The sequence below is a fragment of the Protobothrops mucrosquamatus genome, unplaced genomic scaffold (assembly GCF_001527695.2).
Source record: "Protobothrops mucrosquamatus isolate PMUCROS unplaced genomic scaffold, P.Mucros_1.0 scaffold1787, whole genome shotgun sequence".
NCBI classification, from domain to species: domain Eukaryota; kingdom Metazoa; phylum Chordata; class Lepidosauria; order Squamata; family Viperidae; genus Protobothrops; species Protobothrops mucrosquamatus.
This window is the reverse complement of record NW_015387925.1, coordinates 91,397-107,446: the sequence shown is the minus strand read 5'-3', so window position 1 is coordinate 107,446 and position 16,050 is coordinate 91,397.

Sequence of the window (16,050 nt, the reverse complement as noted above, 5' to 3'; positions counted from 1 at the left end):
TCCCATGTAACACCGCTGCTGCGCGAGCTGCATTGGCTGCCTGTGGCCTTCCGGGTGCGCTTCAAGGTGTTGATCATCATCTTTAAAGCGCACCATGGCATCAGACCTGGCTACCTCCGAGACCGCCTTCTGCCACAGATTACCTCTCACCGGCCGATACGCTCCCACAGAGAGGGTCTCCTCAGGGTGCCGTCAATCAGACAATGTCGGTTGGCGATCCCCAGGGGGAGAGCCTTCTCTGTTGGAGCCCCCACCCTCTGGAACGAGCTGCCCCCAGAGATCCGGTTGATTCCGGATCTCCCCTCCTTCCGCCGCGCCCTCAAGACATGGCTGTTTCAGCAGGCAGGACTGGCCTAGGGATATTTTAAACTGGTTTTTAATTAGTTTTAAAACATGAATAGGCCTATTGTATATATCTTTTAATTGATTTTAAATTGTAGATTTGTATTGATTGTTCTGTTTTTAATTGGCTGTAAGCCGCCCTGAGTCCATTGGGAGAAGGGCGGGATATAAATGCAATAAAACTTCAAACTTCAAACTCCTCTGGGTCTTATGATTGTGAAGGCCCTAGAACACGGGTGTCAAACTCAATCGTGTCACATAACGTATTGCAATGTATCGTGATGTTTTTTGCCTTCGCGGAGCCGGGGTGCCCATGACCTGTGCGTGACGCATCCGGCCTGTGGGCCGCCAGTTGAACATCCCTGCCCTAGAACGAAGCAGTCACCCATTTTTGAGCTCTGCCACAGGGAATAATTTTTTCTGGATTTCTTTTTATCAAATCCTTTTAAAATCTCCCCCAAAACTGACACAGTTAATAAACACTTCCCTGATCTCAACTACTTATGGTCAACTGGACTTCACCTCCAACATATGGCAGTGAAGCATGAGAAATTATACACCGTACTATGCTACTGGGGGTCAGATGCCATCAGCTAGAGAAGGAAAACACCATTTTCACATCACAGTCGAGTGACTTATATCACAAATAGTCAAGTCTTCCTCACAGGCTGGAGTCAAGATGAAAGCACATCATTAAGAACATGGTAGGAAAATAGTTGTGGCATGACTCTTCCATGGTTAAGACCACATGAGGGAAGTTTCTCAAATCCATTGTTTTACACCAGTATTTCCCAACCTCAGCAACTTAAAAGATGTGTGGACTTCAACTCTCAGAACTGAAACTGAAATCCACATATCTTAAAACGCTAGCTGGGGAATTCTACGAGTTGAAATCCGCACATCTTAAAGCTGCTGAGATTATAAAAAGACTGGTCTACACACAGTCTTTAGCATTTGTACCCAGCATATCCAGAGACTGGGGATTTGGAAACAAATGAACACCACATTAGGAATGCTGCAAGGACTTTAGTATTCTTTCAGTCACTCCTTAGAAACGCATGCCAACATTTAGCAGCCTCCTCAATTCTAACTTCCTGTAGAATTGAGAAACGCCTCGCAACCCCACGTGGGGAGAGGAGAGAAAAATGCTGGTTACTTGAATGAAAATCGGAATGCAAGGCAGGAATGCATGCCCAGGATAGGGAACTCAACCAGCGTAGGGAAACATTGCGTAACGATTAAGAGCGTCCTGCTCATTCCAGATCAAAGACACTATTTACTTAATCGTCCCGGCTGGTCCACATTGCACCATTCGTCTTCAGCAGCAAAGCAACTTTTGGCTGAATTGCGTGACCCAAGCCGGCTGTCCCGGCTTCCAGGCAAGACACGGGTTTCTAGAATAGTAGCTTGTGTAACAGAAGGGGAAAGTGTCGCTCACGTCCCAAGGGTGAGAAAATCTTCCCAGCTTTGGACAAAAGGGAAGGACTTCAAGAGAATACTGCTTTTTATTTTTTCTTCCAAAACTCTGCTCCACTATTCCTGACTTCCCGTTCACCCCCCACCCCCACGTACATGAAGTACTCAGCCGCTTCAAACTCTCAAGAGACCCCCCCCTCCCATTCCGGAGAAAAGCGGGTGCGTGTTGAATTGTGCAGAACACCAGATATCCCTCCGCTTCTACCGTGCAACACTTCAACAACCAAAAAAAAAAAAAAATACCGAGGGAAGGGCGAACTATTTTCAGGAAACTAGCTCGTACCAGACCCCGGGCGGTGGAAATCAAATGGCCGTCGAGGAACGGGAGCGGGGTTTAGAGAATTGATTCGGATTGTCCTTTCGCTCACATTTTTGTCTCGGGAAAGCAATTCCTTATTAGAGAATCCTTGCCGGGTCGGCAGGCGGGCGACTCAAGAAGCTCCACTGGAGAGCTTTCGCAAACTGATAATCCGAGATTGATCGCCGGAGCAGACTTGCTCTCACGGCTCCTCTTAAGCTCCTCCTTTGGAAGTCGGCTCAGGGCCCGATCCGTGCGGGCCTACAAAGCCTATAGCAAGAGGGAGAGCGCCAGCTCCCTCCCTCTGCGCTAGAGCAATGAACTTACTCAAGACCCCTCTCCACTACCGGGACTAAGCATGCCTGAGATACTGTAATGAGCTTTGCCGGGCGGGAGGGGGGCACAGGTCGCTATCCCTTCAAGGGTGTTTGTGCACGGGCTTGGGGAACGAAGAGGAGCTCTATTCCCCCCTCGACGGCTGCCCGCTACAGCTGGGGCCGTATCCGCGTGCTGCTCCCCATGACACTTTTGGGGAGCGGGCGAAGGGGCTCCTTGTGCGCGACAGAGTAGGCTGGGGCTGCCCCTCCGCCTCCGCCACCATCGCAGTCTGCAGCCGAGGGCTCCCACCCGTCCCCGGACAGCGGCTTCCCCGCCGGCCCTTTGGCGAAGCCTGCCGCCTCGCCTCCCAGCCTTGGCGGCGGAAGGAGCTTAAAGTCAACGCTTCCGCCCAGTTCTCCCGAAGGAGGGGGCCAGCCAGGCGCTGGGGAAAGGGCCGCAGTTCCTTCTGGGGGTTGGGGCGCCGTTTGCTAAAGTTGCTTTTCCTTCTGCTCCGGAGAGGGGGAAGAGTCCAGCTCGTCCGTCCGCTTGGCTTCTTCCTTCTCAACCACCAGCTGCTGGTGACGCATCCACCCTCCCTCGTCTCCGGGCTGCTTTAAAATACACCCCCCCCCTTTTTTTTTTTTCCCTTCACCTTCCCTCCTCCCTCTTCCTCTCGCTCCGGGCTGAATTAGTTCCTCTCCCAGTGTGGCGTCTGCTTGCTCCCAGAACTCGTTTCCTTTCCTTTCCTTTCCCTTTTTTTTTTTTTTTTTTTCGCGCGCTCTGCCATTTGGGGCCGCCGGTCGTTCTGGAGTCTGGAGGAATTTCTGCGGCTCGCCTTTCCTTTCTGCCAGCAGAGGAAGCGGCGGCGACGGCGGCAGCGAAGGCCAGTGTGTGGATGAAGGACCTGCTGCGGTAGCGGGCAATGTGGGCTCCTGTCCGGGTGCAGCTGCAGCCCCACAAGGACGTGGGTCGGGAGCTGCGCTGCAGCTAAGAGGCTCCTTTCGCTTTTTTTTCCGCTTTTTTCCAAGCGGAAAAAAAAAAAAAGCAGAAGCTGCGATCGGTGCCGCTGACGGCTCCCCCCCCCCGCCGCCCGCTAGAGCCAGTCTGAGTCTCTGGAGGTGGATTGGAAGGCTGCTGTTTTAACACCCCCCCCCCACACCACCACCCCACTCGAGGATTGAGGCCACTCTGGCGGAAGGGTGCGAAGGGGGGCTAGATCTGGGGTTTAACAATGGTGGGGCTTCTGGTGAGCTCCTGCTGCGCCCTGGCCGCGTCGGTGTTGCTCCATCCCGGTTTCGGATCTCGGTGAGGAAAAAATGAACGAAGAGACGGCGAATTCTAACCATGAGTAAGTTGCCTTTCATCTCTATTGAATGGGTTACTTGAAGAGAGCGGTCTATTCCTGATGGCCCCTATGGCCCTGCAGCTTTTCTCTAGCCGAAATGTCTATCTGTGCCTACTTCTCTGTAGGAAATCTTGTTTTTATTCGCTGCTTTTTTGGAAAGTCGCGGCAGTCCGGGATATGGCGGGGGAGGGGGAGCGAGATGTTTATGCTTATCCCGGATTAGCAATGGCCTGTACTCCGCCTCTTGATTAATCTTTTTTTTTCATGTGTATGTTTTATATTTCGAGTAAAGTGTGGGAGCTTCATCCTGTAGGAAACTGGCCCTGAATTTTAATTGGGATGAGTCAGTCAGTATAAATATTGTTAAACCTTCCCCTGAAGCTTAATTTTGTAATTAGCTATTAAGACTTTTCCTCCATTAAATTGGAATAAGGAGGATGCTTAATATATTTACAATAATCAGTTCATAATTAGAAAAAAAAGTCTCTTTGAGTTCGTTCCCAAATGAGCAGCTTTAGTATTATAGCATTCGTGTGTTTGCAGAATAGCAATTTTCAAATGTTGGAAAGCACGCTAGCCTTGGCACAGATCCTGAACTTTCCCAATTCTTTTAAGCAATGAACAATGTTGACATTATCTGTGACACCTATCTTTTTAATAGTTATTGCTATTTTAAGGAATGAATAACTATTTATTGGATGTAGTTCGAATTATGAAAAAAACATTCTTCCGGTAGATGGTAATTCCTCCCCCCCCCGTCTGCGGTAATTAAATGTTAAACACATTGCTTGGGTTTGGGTGGGGAAGGGGCACTTGTCACTTGCAGATGTTCTTCCAAATAAAACAATAATCCTTTAAGATGGGTCAGTCAGAACCTTCTTCTTTTGTTAAGTATGTGCTTTATTCTTAAAGTAAAACGACAGGGGATGAACCTAGACTGCAATAGACAAAGTACAGTTGATAAGGTGAAGCGTTGCAATACTGCTAGATCTGCGAGGGAAGCAGCCGCCGCCATATTTTCTTTTTTGTGAATTGTTCTAATTTGCATACCACAGTTTTCATTCATAAATTTTTTTTTAAATCTACACCACGTTTGTCATTGCTGGTCCTGCTTGACAGGGAGTGGACTTTTTCTAGAATGGTAGAAAAAGAAGATTAATCGGTACATGAGTTAGGATTTTCTGGTTTCTTGTGTTGAAAAATGCTGCTTCTCTGGTTGTTGACACTGTTATGTGGGAAATATCAGCTCGGGAAGTGCTGAGAGCACGTGATCCACTCCATTCATAAAATACCTGGCTGGCCATTCACAATGCAGTGCAATGTCTACATGGAGCAATTTCCAGATCAAACCTGTTTTTTTTTTTTTTTTGAGGAAGATAATACATCTTACTATGTACATCAGCATTTCTTTGCTGACATGCATAGAAAGTAGTATGCTTTGAAAAGAAAATTTAAGGGAATTTCAGTAAAACAGTAATGCCACTGGTGATTGCTGCTCTTTATTTTAAAGTGAAGAATATTCCAGTATGTACTTCACTTTTAAGATATGGCACATCTAATAGTAGTTGTAAATGAGGGACACATGATTGCATGAAAGTGACTTAAAGGGTTGTTACTTAAGTTTTAAAATGCTTGACTGTAGTTCTGCAGCTCTTGGCTGATACACTATATACAGTCTATTTTAATTTCAGAAATGTTAATATATTGGGCAATGAAAATTTAATTTAACAAATAGTTGTGTTTATGGTTCTCTCAATTGTCAGTGAATCATTTCAGTAAACTGGAATATTGTAAGCATAAATGTTTTGGCCAACACTTGAAATTCAGGGAAAGAAAAATGATTATAATGTAAAATATGTTGATGAAAAGATTTTTTTTCTGTGGCACATTCATTCTTCTTTTGTTCTTACAACATACAGATGTAACATAGCAGAAGAAAATGCTAGAAGATCCTGTTTTGGTTGTTGTCAGATTTGTTCCCTTCATGTGTCATTAGTTTGTTGGTCATATTATTCTGCTGATTCGTGAGAATACATTATAGTTAAAAGTGCTATAGGTTGTTAGTTGTTACTGCCATCCATACTTAAAAGACTGTTTTTTTCCTGAAATGTGGCAACCAATGAGTTAACATTAATTCACATAAATTTTGCATTCAAAAGCTCATATTCTATTGAATTGCACATATTTATATTGTCCACAGTTTCCTATTAAAATACGTATCTATTATCAACCAATATGAAACACTCTAGTAGGCACAGTTTAACAGAATTAGGTTCTAATATAATGAAAATGTATGTGTATGTGCGCGCACGCACACACTGCATCCAAAGAATTTACCATGAAGAGCCAGTAATATTTTCCAGTGAGCATATTTTTTTTGTTTACTTTTATAGCTATTTATTTGTAGTTACACAGGGTTTTTTTTAAAGACAACAGAGAACTGCCAGAACATTTTACTCAGCCAGAGAAAGCATTTTATGGTTGAATAATGCTATGCATTATGTGAACAGAATTGACAAATACTTGCTAATTCAAGCTTGCATTGTTTGTGTTTAAATATACAGATCATAGCAATGATTTTTTTAAAAAAAATACTGCTTACTTTAAAGGTCATACTACTGGCAGTTTTCATAGTTACTGTTCGACCATTAGATTCATTAGAAGCTAATATTTTTGCGTAAGCAGCAGATCAACTAAATACTTTTGCTTATGATGGTACTATTGATTTTCAATAATAATGTTGTGAAGGCCATTTTAGAAAAAAGTATTTCAAATTATAGATCCATCTTAGCACACCTTAACTAGTTTATTTTCAGTTTTCACTTCAAACTGTCCCAAAGTACCATCCTAATTCAGACTTCATGCCTAAAAAACATTTTATTACCAAAGTATAATACTCTTAGGCCGCAGTGTTTCTCAACCTTGACAATTTTAAGGCATGTGGACTTCAACTCCCAGAATTCCACAGCCAGCTTTGCTGGCTGTGGAATTCTGGGAGTTGAAGTCCACATGCCTTAAAATTGTCAAGGCTGAGAAACACTGTTTTAGGGTATGAATGAGCAACTAAAATTGTAGCTGTTTCCCTCCCTATTCTTTCAGCAAAAATACTTACTGTTTTGTTGTTCTCACATAAGCCTGGTTGCAGGCCTTGTATACTGTCATCATATACAGTTGACAATTAGTGAAAGGACAGATCCCGCTCTCATTTCAATCGAGTTTGCTCTTTGACTTTGCAGTGTGCCAGACAGTCTGACTTTATTATTAAGGGTCAGATATGTTTATTAAAGTAGTTATTTGGGGAGGATTTGGCTCAGAATCAGGCAAAGGTCTGAGGATAAATGAAAGAACTAAATATCTTAAAATGGGAACAGCTATTTGAGTTGCTGTCATAGATTGGAACTAATGTAGCTTTGCCAGCTGCACCTCTGGGTCGATGGCCTACATACAGTAAATGCTTCTTGATTTTATGATCCAGCTATTATGACATGATTTTAAAGAAGTGTTTATTGTACATTTACAGAAGAACTAGAACATTGATATGGAGGCAATTTCATTGATAGTGAAATTAAATTGACATTGACAATATTTGTGTCTTAAGCACTGGTTATATGATGTTTTAGATTTAAAATACAAAGATCTGTGTACTTAATAAAGTACTTCCAATAAAAAATACCAGCATATGTATAAAATCACATTTAATATATCAGTATACCTTTTTGTGATATAGACAAATGAAACGTTCTATATACTCACACGTATCCATATTGACTATTAATTCGCATTATATATAGAGAGAAGGTACTTAACTCTGTATATTTATTTATAACATTTATTGGTTGCCCATCTCACCATAGGGTAATTCTGAGCGGCTTACAGTTATAAAAGTATGTCTGTACATATATATTAAAAAAATAAAATCAAACATTAAAATCTAAGCACATGTATAAGCCTAATATTAAGGAAAACTCAAACCTTACGGTAACTATTGTTAATGTAGCTATTGCAAGATGTCTTCAGAAAAAAGGTTTACTCAATAAGTTGCAAAATGAAAAGAACATAAACATTAGAAAGGAGGAAAGGTAAAAGATAAGTAGCTCTAAAATCAGTATAAGCCAAAGAAAAAAATAAATGAAAAAAAAAAAAAGATCTGTTAGCTTGAAGTGAGGAAAATGAGGCTATAAAATTGCCGGTTATAAATGGCATCAATATGTGTCATTTCATTTAGTAATTATTGTAAAGAAACATTTATATTAGAGGTGCAAAATTTTAAAATTTCAAACATATTTGTAAATATTGGAAGAAACCCTGTTGAAACCCTATGTTTTAACCCTTTTTGCATCTGAAAAACACCTCAATACACACAATTTTTAAGAATACTTGGCATATAAATTTGGCATTCAAAGCAGAGCTCAGCTTTGAGCTCTGACAATGATATTCCTACATAACCCCCATTTATTTTTACTATTTTGTATTTGAAATGTGCCTTCCTTGAATTATAGTAGCTGTGAAAACCCCTCAAGACTTTACATGGGATCATTTTTTCTAATATCGGTAAGAGTCTTATGAATATCCTCTATAAAGGTATAAAATAAGAAATTACTATCTTAACCACATTTAAATATTTCTTTTTTTAAATCGCATATAGAGAATTGCTGTTGGAGATGCAATTCCAAACATCTCTTAACAACATTGAATATTGCAAAGTTTACTTTTGAATATTGATAGGACTGTGCTCCAAGTCTTTAGTTTTACTTAAACTTGTAGTATAAATAAGGACTGATTCAATTCAAATGAAAATAAATTCAAATCATTATCAGATCAAGTTTAATTCCTAATGACAAAGTGTGAAAAGAACTCAAAATAGGCACATCACAGTGCCTAAGAGTACCATACATGCTTCACAGGTTGCGTACTTCTACTTCACATGAATATTTTTGAATGCCTTGCACAGCAAAGCATAATGCTAACAACACAAGACATATCCATGTTGTCCTTTTGATGACACTGTGGAAGTTGTTTTGCCATTACTTTCCTGCAGGATGTTTTTATCATCTATTAGTCTTTAGTTTCTTAGGGCAAAGTTAATATATAAATGCAAAGAGCAAAATGCCTTTTTTCAATCTGTCATGTTTAAAACATTCTGGCTCATTAAAAGGAATTAAATAATTTTTAAAAGCATGAATTTGCCATATTGATCCTTTGAGTCTAATCGCTAAAATACCTGTTGCATAAATCTTTCATTCAGGTTTTAATTTAGACCATCAGCTTCTTATTTATAAAAAAAGATTAATAAAAAAATCATGATCAGAATTTCTGTTGCTAAGCAATGCTGTCGTAAAGCATGCAATCATGTTACCATGTTGCTTAGCAACGACAGTCTCTATTGTCACTATTAAATGAATCCCATTGGTCATTAGGTGGAAATCCAACCCAAGCCATTCTCAGCTTGGTTTCTCTCAGCCTTGGTAAGGTAAGATAAGAGGAGCCTTGTCTGCTCTTAAATTCTCCTCACCTGCCTATCCTCTGTCCTATCACTTCCCTTTTGGTTGCCTGACACAGCATTACTCTTTGGTGGTGGCAGCGCTGGGTCTTCAGCAGTCTCAGCTGGCCACCATTGCTCCTGGGCCCTTACCTCAGCCCCAGTGCTGCTGCCATGGAGTATTATCTTAAATCAGTGGTTCTCAACCTGTGGGTCGGGACCCCATTTGGGGTCGATCGACCATTTCACGGGGGTCGCCAAGCAAGGCTGTCCGCCATTTTTTTTGTCCGACATTTTTCCCCCCTTTTCCGGCGGGTGCCTTACCTCCCTTGGGCTGGGCCAGCTGGTGGTCGGCCTCCTCCGTCTCTGCCGCTTGCCAGCTACGCCTCGGCCGGCACAGGGGGCGGAACCACGCATGCGTGGCGCTCCCGAGCAGGGAAAGTCCTCGACTTACGACCGGTTTAGTCCTCGACTTACGACCGGTTTAGTCCTCGACTTACGACCGGTTTAGTCCTTGACTTACGACCGGTTTAGTCCTCGACTTACGACCGGTTGGGGTCGCGGCATTAAAAAGGTTGAGAACCACTGTCTTAAATCCTATGCTGTAGCACTGGTCACAACACAAAGTGCCCATCACGCTGCACTTCACCAACCTTGCTGCACCCAGCTGATCTCTTATCATCTTCTCAAAGCATCAGGAGCATGGAATGCACGAATTGGAGAATGTGGTCTTTTTGCAAGACCTCAAAAACTTTCCAAAGCATTGTGAGAATGGTGCATGTGATTTGGAAAATTCTCCAAACGCTATTTGGGCAACAGCCTTGAGCAGCCTTGGCAAGAAGGCCTGGTATATCGATCAGCTGCTTCTCATGAGGCCAGGCTTATCAGCAATGGGAGAACGACGGTAAAGATCAGCGGGGCCTGAGGAGTTGGTGGAGGCTTTGCGCTGTGGCGCTGGGATAGATGGCTGCAGCATGGAGTTCCTTGGTGGACCTGAGGCTAAAATAGAGGCCTGCGGCTGTGTGGGTGAGCTGAGACTGCTGAAGGCCCTAGGCCAGGGGTAGGCAACCTCGGCTCTTTTATGACTCATGGACTTCAACTCCCAGAATTCCTGAGTCAGCTATGCTGACTCAGGAATTCTGGGAGTTGAAGTCCATGAGTCATAAAAGAGCCGAGGTTGCCTACCCCTGGCCTAGGCCTTTAGTTCAGCCTCAGTTTGCTGTTGTAGCCAAAGAGTGCCACTGTACAGAGCATCCAAAGGACAGAGATGGGGAGGAGATAGGGGAGAGGGGGAAGTTGAAGTGCCCCTGCAGTTATAAGAATAAGCGGGCTGCCAAGCACCCAAATTTTGTTCATCTGACCACAGGAGTGCTGCAGCAACCGTAACTTCGGGGAGCACTCATAGGTACTATTGGTTCAGCACCACTGTAACTTCAAACGGTTGCTGAACAAACAGTTAAGTGAAGACTACCTATACTTCTATCTTTCTAGAATCCATTTTTGTCAATGGATGGAAATAATCAAGGAGAGAAGCAACCTGGAATTAAGGAGAAACTTCCTAACAGTGAGAACAATTAACCAGTGGAACAGCTTGCCTCCAGAAGTTGTGTGTGTTTTTCTTTAGCCAGGGTGGATCCTATATATCAGGCATGTCAAACTCGTGACGTCATGTGATGTTGTGCGACGTATCGGGACTTTTTCCCCATTGCCGGCAATGGGGTGGATGCAGTTTTGGTGTGACGCATTCAGCCTGCGGCCTGGCAGTTTGACATGTCTGCTATATGTTAAGTGTTAAATTTAATTGATCACTTTTTCCTACTTTTTTTTACACTATTTTTTTTCTTTTTTTTGTTGTGGTTAGGGTTGAAAGTTTGTTTGTTACATTTTGTTTGTTTTACTGTTTTGTATTTTATTCTCTATGATAAAACAAACTTTAAAAAAAGTTGTGGGTGCTTCATCACTGGAGGTTTTTAAGAAGAGACTAGACAGTTATTTGTTTGAAATGGTATAGGTTCTCCTGCTTGAGCAGGAGGTTGGACTAGAAGACCTCCAAGGTCCCTTCCAGCTCTATTCTGATTGATTGATTGATTAAAAATATATATTCTCTAAATTATCAATTTCATTGCCACAGTGAATTGACAGGATTGATTTCTTTTTAGCCATTATAACTTAATGGCATAACAATATTATTTTTATTGTTGGAAACTATATTTTGCAGTCTTTTTGTTCGTTGCCACAAATAAATTAGCTGAAGTTACTGTGGTGTTAAAACTGCTTTAATTAGAACAATCTTACTCTTTTAGGTGTAGATTTCAACTAACTTAGTAAGGTAGGCTTCCATATTTTAAAAAAGGGATAGCAAAAATAATCCAAGGGAAAAACAAATTTATGTCATCAATGTCAGGTGATTTTTGCATGCTAAATAAAAGGTGCTTGCCACGGTTTATTGGACTTCTGATATTCCAACTGTCTAGTAAGGGCTGCTAGAATTCTGTGCTAAAATAATTTTGCCATTGAAACATAGATTCACCTATTTTAAAAATGATTGATCATCTGATGTCTCATCCTTCAAATCCAGGACTATGAGCAAGGTTGCATTCGGCCATAATGAACAACTAAATTCTGAACCTGCTTATGGTCTGAATCTAAAGCCTATGTCCATGTTTAATAAATGAATTGAAGTATGCCATTTTATTCCTTATACCATCAGCTTAAACATCTTTTTTTCAAAGCCGAACCGCACACACCTATAAATGCTCACCCAATGTTGCTATGGCAATGGAAACATTTCTGCATACTTAATAAGCCAAAGTCAGGTAATAGAGGCTTTGCAAAAATAAGTTCAGTTAAGTATTCAATGCCTAGGGCATTGAAAAATAAAGTTGCTCATAAAAGCTACTTATCAAAACAAAACAAAAAAACCCAGTAGATTTAATATGATTTTTTTTTATAGTTTGGGCAGTCCTCTGATCTGCTAACAGTATTATTAGGATTGGAGGTTTTTCAGCAAACAACAGAAGTAAAGGTATTGCTGCAGAATGACAATTTCTTTGTTAAGGGGATGTTGTTCAACATGGGTCATGCTGCATACAGAAATAAAATGAAATGCAATCCAGCTATCAAAAGTTGAATTACAGTTACATTCAATAAGAAGTGCTTTCATTTCTGTCTATTTGCATGAACAAGCTTTGTACACACCTTTGGTTTTAAAACCAAGGGCAGTAGCATTATTTTTTTTCTTTTGATATTTACCAAGACTTTATTGCTGCCTGAACATAAATATATTTCCAGAAAAACTGTCTACTTGTAAAATTCATCAATCATTTTATTAGATCCTCCTATTTTAAAAGAAGGGTTTGTTTTATAGTGAAGTCTGACCTTGATTAGAGTTAACCTTGGTTCATTAGTAACCAGATGTAATGTGTTGGCCTGCTTGCTCTGGGGATCATGCTGCAGAATTCATTTTAGCAGGGTAGCAGGGGGTTCGTTATCAAGGGATCCTAAAGTCCTACCATGATTCAAGGGAAGTACTTTATTATTTCTTCCCCTTCTGGTGCTTTTAAACTTATTCTGTAGAAACCAGTGGGTGGCAAACTGAATAGCAAGTTTGCAGTATCTTATGGCAGGGGTCCCCAATCCCCGGTCCATGGACCTGTACCAAGCCGCGGCATGCCAGCAACCGGTCCGCACAAACAAGCAAAGCCTCATCCGTGGGATGCAGGCAGCACATAAAATCATGCACTCTCTGGTCCGTGGAAAAACCTCTCTCCACGGAACCGGTGCCTGGTGCCCAAAAGGTTGGGGACCTCTGTCTTATGGCTATTTCTAATCCCCGTCAGAGGCCCATTTCTCCCTATCAAATTAGTAGCAGCAGAGCTTGCTATAGGAAAGCCTCTAGTACTGCATCTCTAGTCACCAATCCTGGAGAAAGTTCATAGTAACTTGGCATATCTTCCTCAGGGACTTTCTTTTTGCTTTCATGATTGGAAATGAGACTTAAGGAGGGTTGTTAGGATTGTTTTTTTTTCAACAGGCATTGAAAGATTGAAGTGCTGAAGGGTTTCTGGTTAATAGTTGCAGAGATTGATTAATTGGTTGTGTTTTCTTATTTTATTCAGTGTGAAGATGTAAGGGCTTAGATGCTAGTTCAGCTATTGCTGGCCCTTGAACAAATTGTAGTTGCCTATTTTTCCTTCTTGCTGTGTAAAGAATTTGTCTCAATATTGATAGGATGAGTGTGTTCAACATTTTGGACTAAGCATTCAAACTGTGAAACTCTTGCAAAGCAGCCAAGCTTTATAGTAGTGAGAGAATATTTATGTAGCTGTCTTGTCTCTACTAAATTTGAGTAATCAATGAATGGAGAAGTATTTCAAATGTAAACAGACATTCTGCAAAGGTAGCTGTAAAACCTTATTGATTGCTCTTACTTGCTGAACTGCTTTAATCCAGGCATTTCCTTGCCCTGGAAAGCTCAGCACTCAACTCTATGCTAAAATGCTAAGATTTTACTTGGCATTTGAATGGGTTCATGTATACATAATCCTGCTTTGTTCCAATCCCTGTTTCTTTTGGCCATTGTAGGGGCTTCCTGTTTTCCCCCATCTCTATCATTTATTACATGTGTTGGGTGAAGGCAGTTCCGGTTAAATATTTGCTTTTCTTCTGGCAATCACTTCCTGGTTTTGTTCATGCTGCATTTTATCAACTCTTTTATCACTAGAATACAATTTTATGGCTAAATTTATGGTGGCTTTAAATGTCTATTATATAAATATGTTATAAAATATGTGTACTATATTTTTGAAGACCACACAACATTGATCTTCTGCCCTGTACTGTGCAAGTATAGCACAATAATTCTGCCTTGGTTTTATGAATGAATTGTTTTTGATAAATTATTTCCTAATTTCTATTTTCTGGTACTATGGTTTATGATGCAGATCATGTATCTGTGCCATTAAATGAAAATACAGCAATAGTGCATAAAATAAATCTTCTCTTGTAACTTATATTTAATTAACTATATTAAAAAGAGAAATCCAGAATTGCTAATATTTTACATGTGACTGATACTGAAAACTTATGTTTAAATAAAATGTACTACAATACAAGTTTAAAAAGTATTTTGATACGTTTTTTCCTACTAGATTCATATCATTAAATATACTGTCAAAATCTACTCAGTTTGTGAAATGGAAACACATTTTGATTTTTAATTGCGTTCTTATTTCAGATAGGAATATTACATTTAAATTAGATATAATAGTTCTGAAGTTCAATTTCAATTTTATTCTTTGAAAATGGGTTTTAATGCACAAAGATAGAAAGTGGTGATTGAACTAAACCCTCCAATCATTTGTATTTAAAAAAAATAAAACTATATAAACTATACACATTGTCATTCAGCTGTTCCTATTTAGCAATCGGCATTGGTATTAGGATATTTAATTGAATGCACACACCATTGTGTCCTGCACATACGGCCACAGATATAAGAAAACCGTATCGTGAAGCACCCCTAATTAGAAAAAAGTAAAGTGAAGATTACATTGAAAGAGGAATGTATTCTATCGGTTCCTGATAAGCAACTGATTTTTAGGATTTTAGATATTAAGTTTGTAGAAATGCACATATTTTATAAATCACCCCAGCTTTGTATAGCTCTACATAATATAATAATATTAAACAAGTTGATAACAATAAATAAAATATTTTTTTTCAATCTTTTAAGTTTATATTTTTAGCTTTAGCAGAATACAGAAGATTGCAGACACAATATCTCAATATCTCTTTTAAGCGGATCTCTCCCCTGGAATCTTATCTGTCCTACATGCTCAAATAAAATACTTGGAGTCCTCTCTTTGAAGCAACATACATATTTCCCCAGATGCTGTGACTAATAAGGTGGATTTCCCACCTATAGGGGTATAATGTGTTTTGTGGTTTCCCTAGTACCCATCAATTTTATTTGTTATGATTTAAACTATAATTTTTTTTGTTTCTTACTACCCATATTAAATAAATAAATACATCTTTTTTAAAAACAGTGTTTAAAAACAACGTTTGTCAAGAGGTATCCTTGTACAAAATGGCAGATAATCTTAGAGAACGGGGACTGGATTTTTCTTGGTATGCTTAGTTTAAGGAAGCAATTTGAAATGTCCCTGTTTCGTGAGTTGCAATCTCTCTGCAAACTGATTTTTGTTTTGTCTTTTGCTTCTTACAGAATGAAAAATAATAAGTCATGTTGATTTTACGGTTTATCAGTTACTGGTACACAAATGCAAAATGGAATGAAACAGTTCATAAAACTTTTTTGTCTTATGCAGCCTTTTCCATAATTGGTTCAAACGAGCTGCTGAGTAAGTGATTCTTAAAATGCACTGAATTTGTAATCTCTCAGTCTATATGTTCCATGAGAAATATGTGGCTGGGTTACTACAACAGGTAGCTCTGGTAAGGTTTGTTTTCTTTAGCTTAGTATTGTATTGCCCATCATTCTGTGCACAGTATGACCTGAGCCCAGACAATTATAATTCATTAAAAAAACATGGTCATTTTATTATTTCTATGATCCATAAAGATATTCATGGAGCTATGGTTAAACAATAACTTAGTATATGTGAGAACTCAGACTGTGAAATGATTTCTGACAAAGTACCATACATGTGTGTTATACTACTGATGCTACTGTTACAACATTACTTGTGGGAGAGATTTGCAGAATTGTTAATTTAAAAAAGAATATTGTCAATATTAGAGAAAAAGATACAAAATTGATAACAAAAA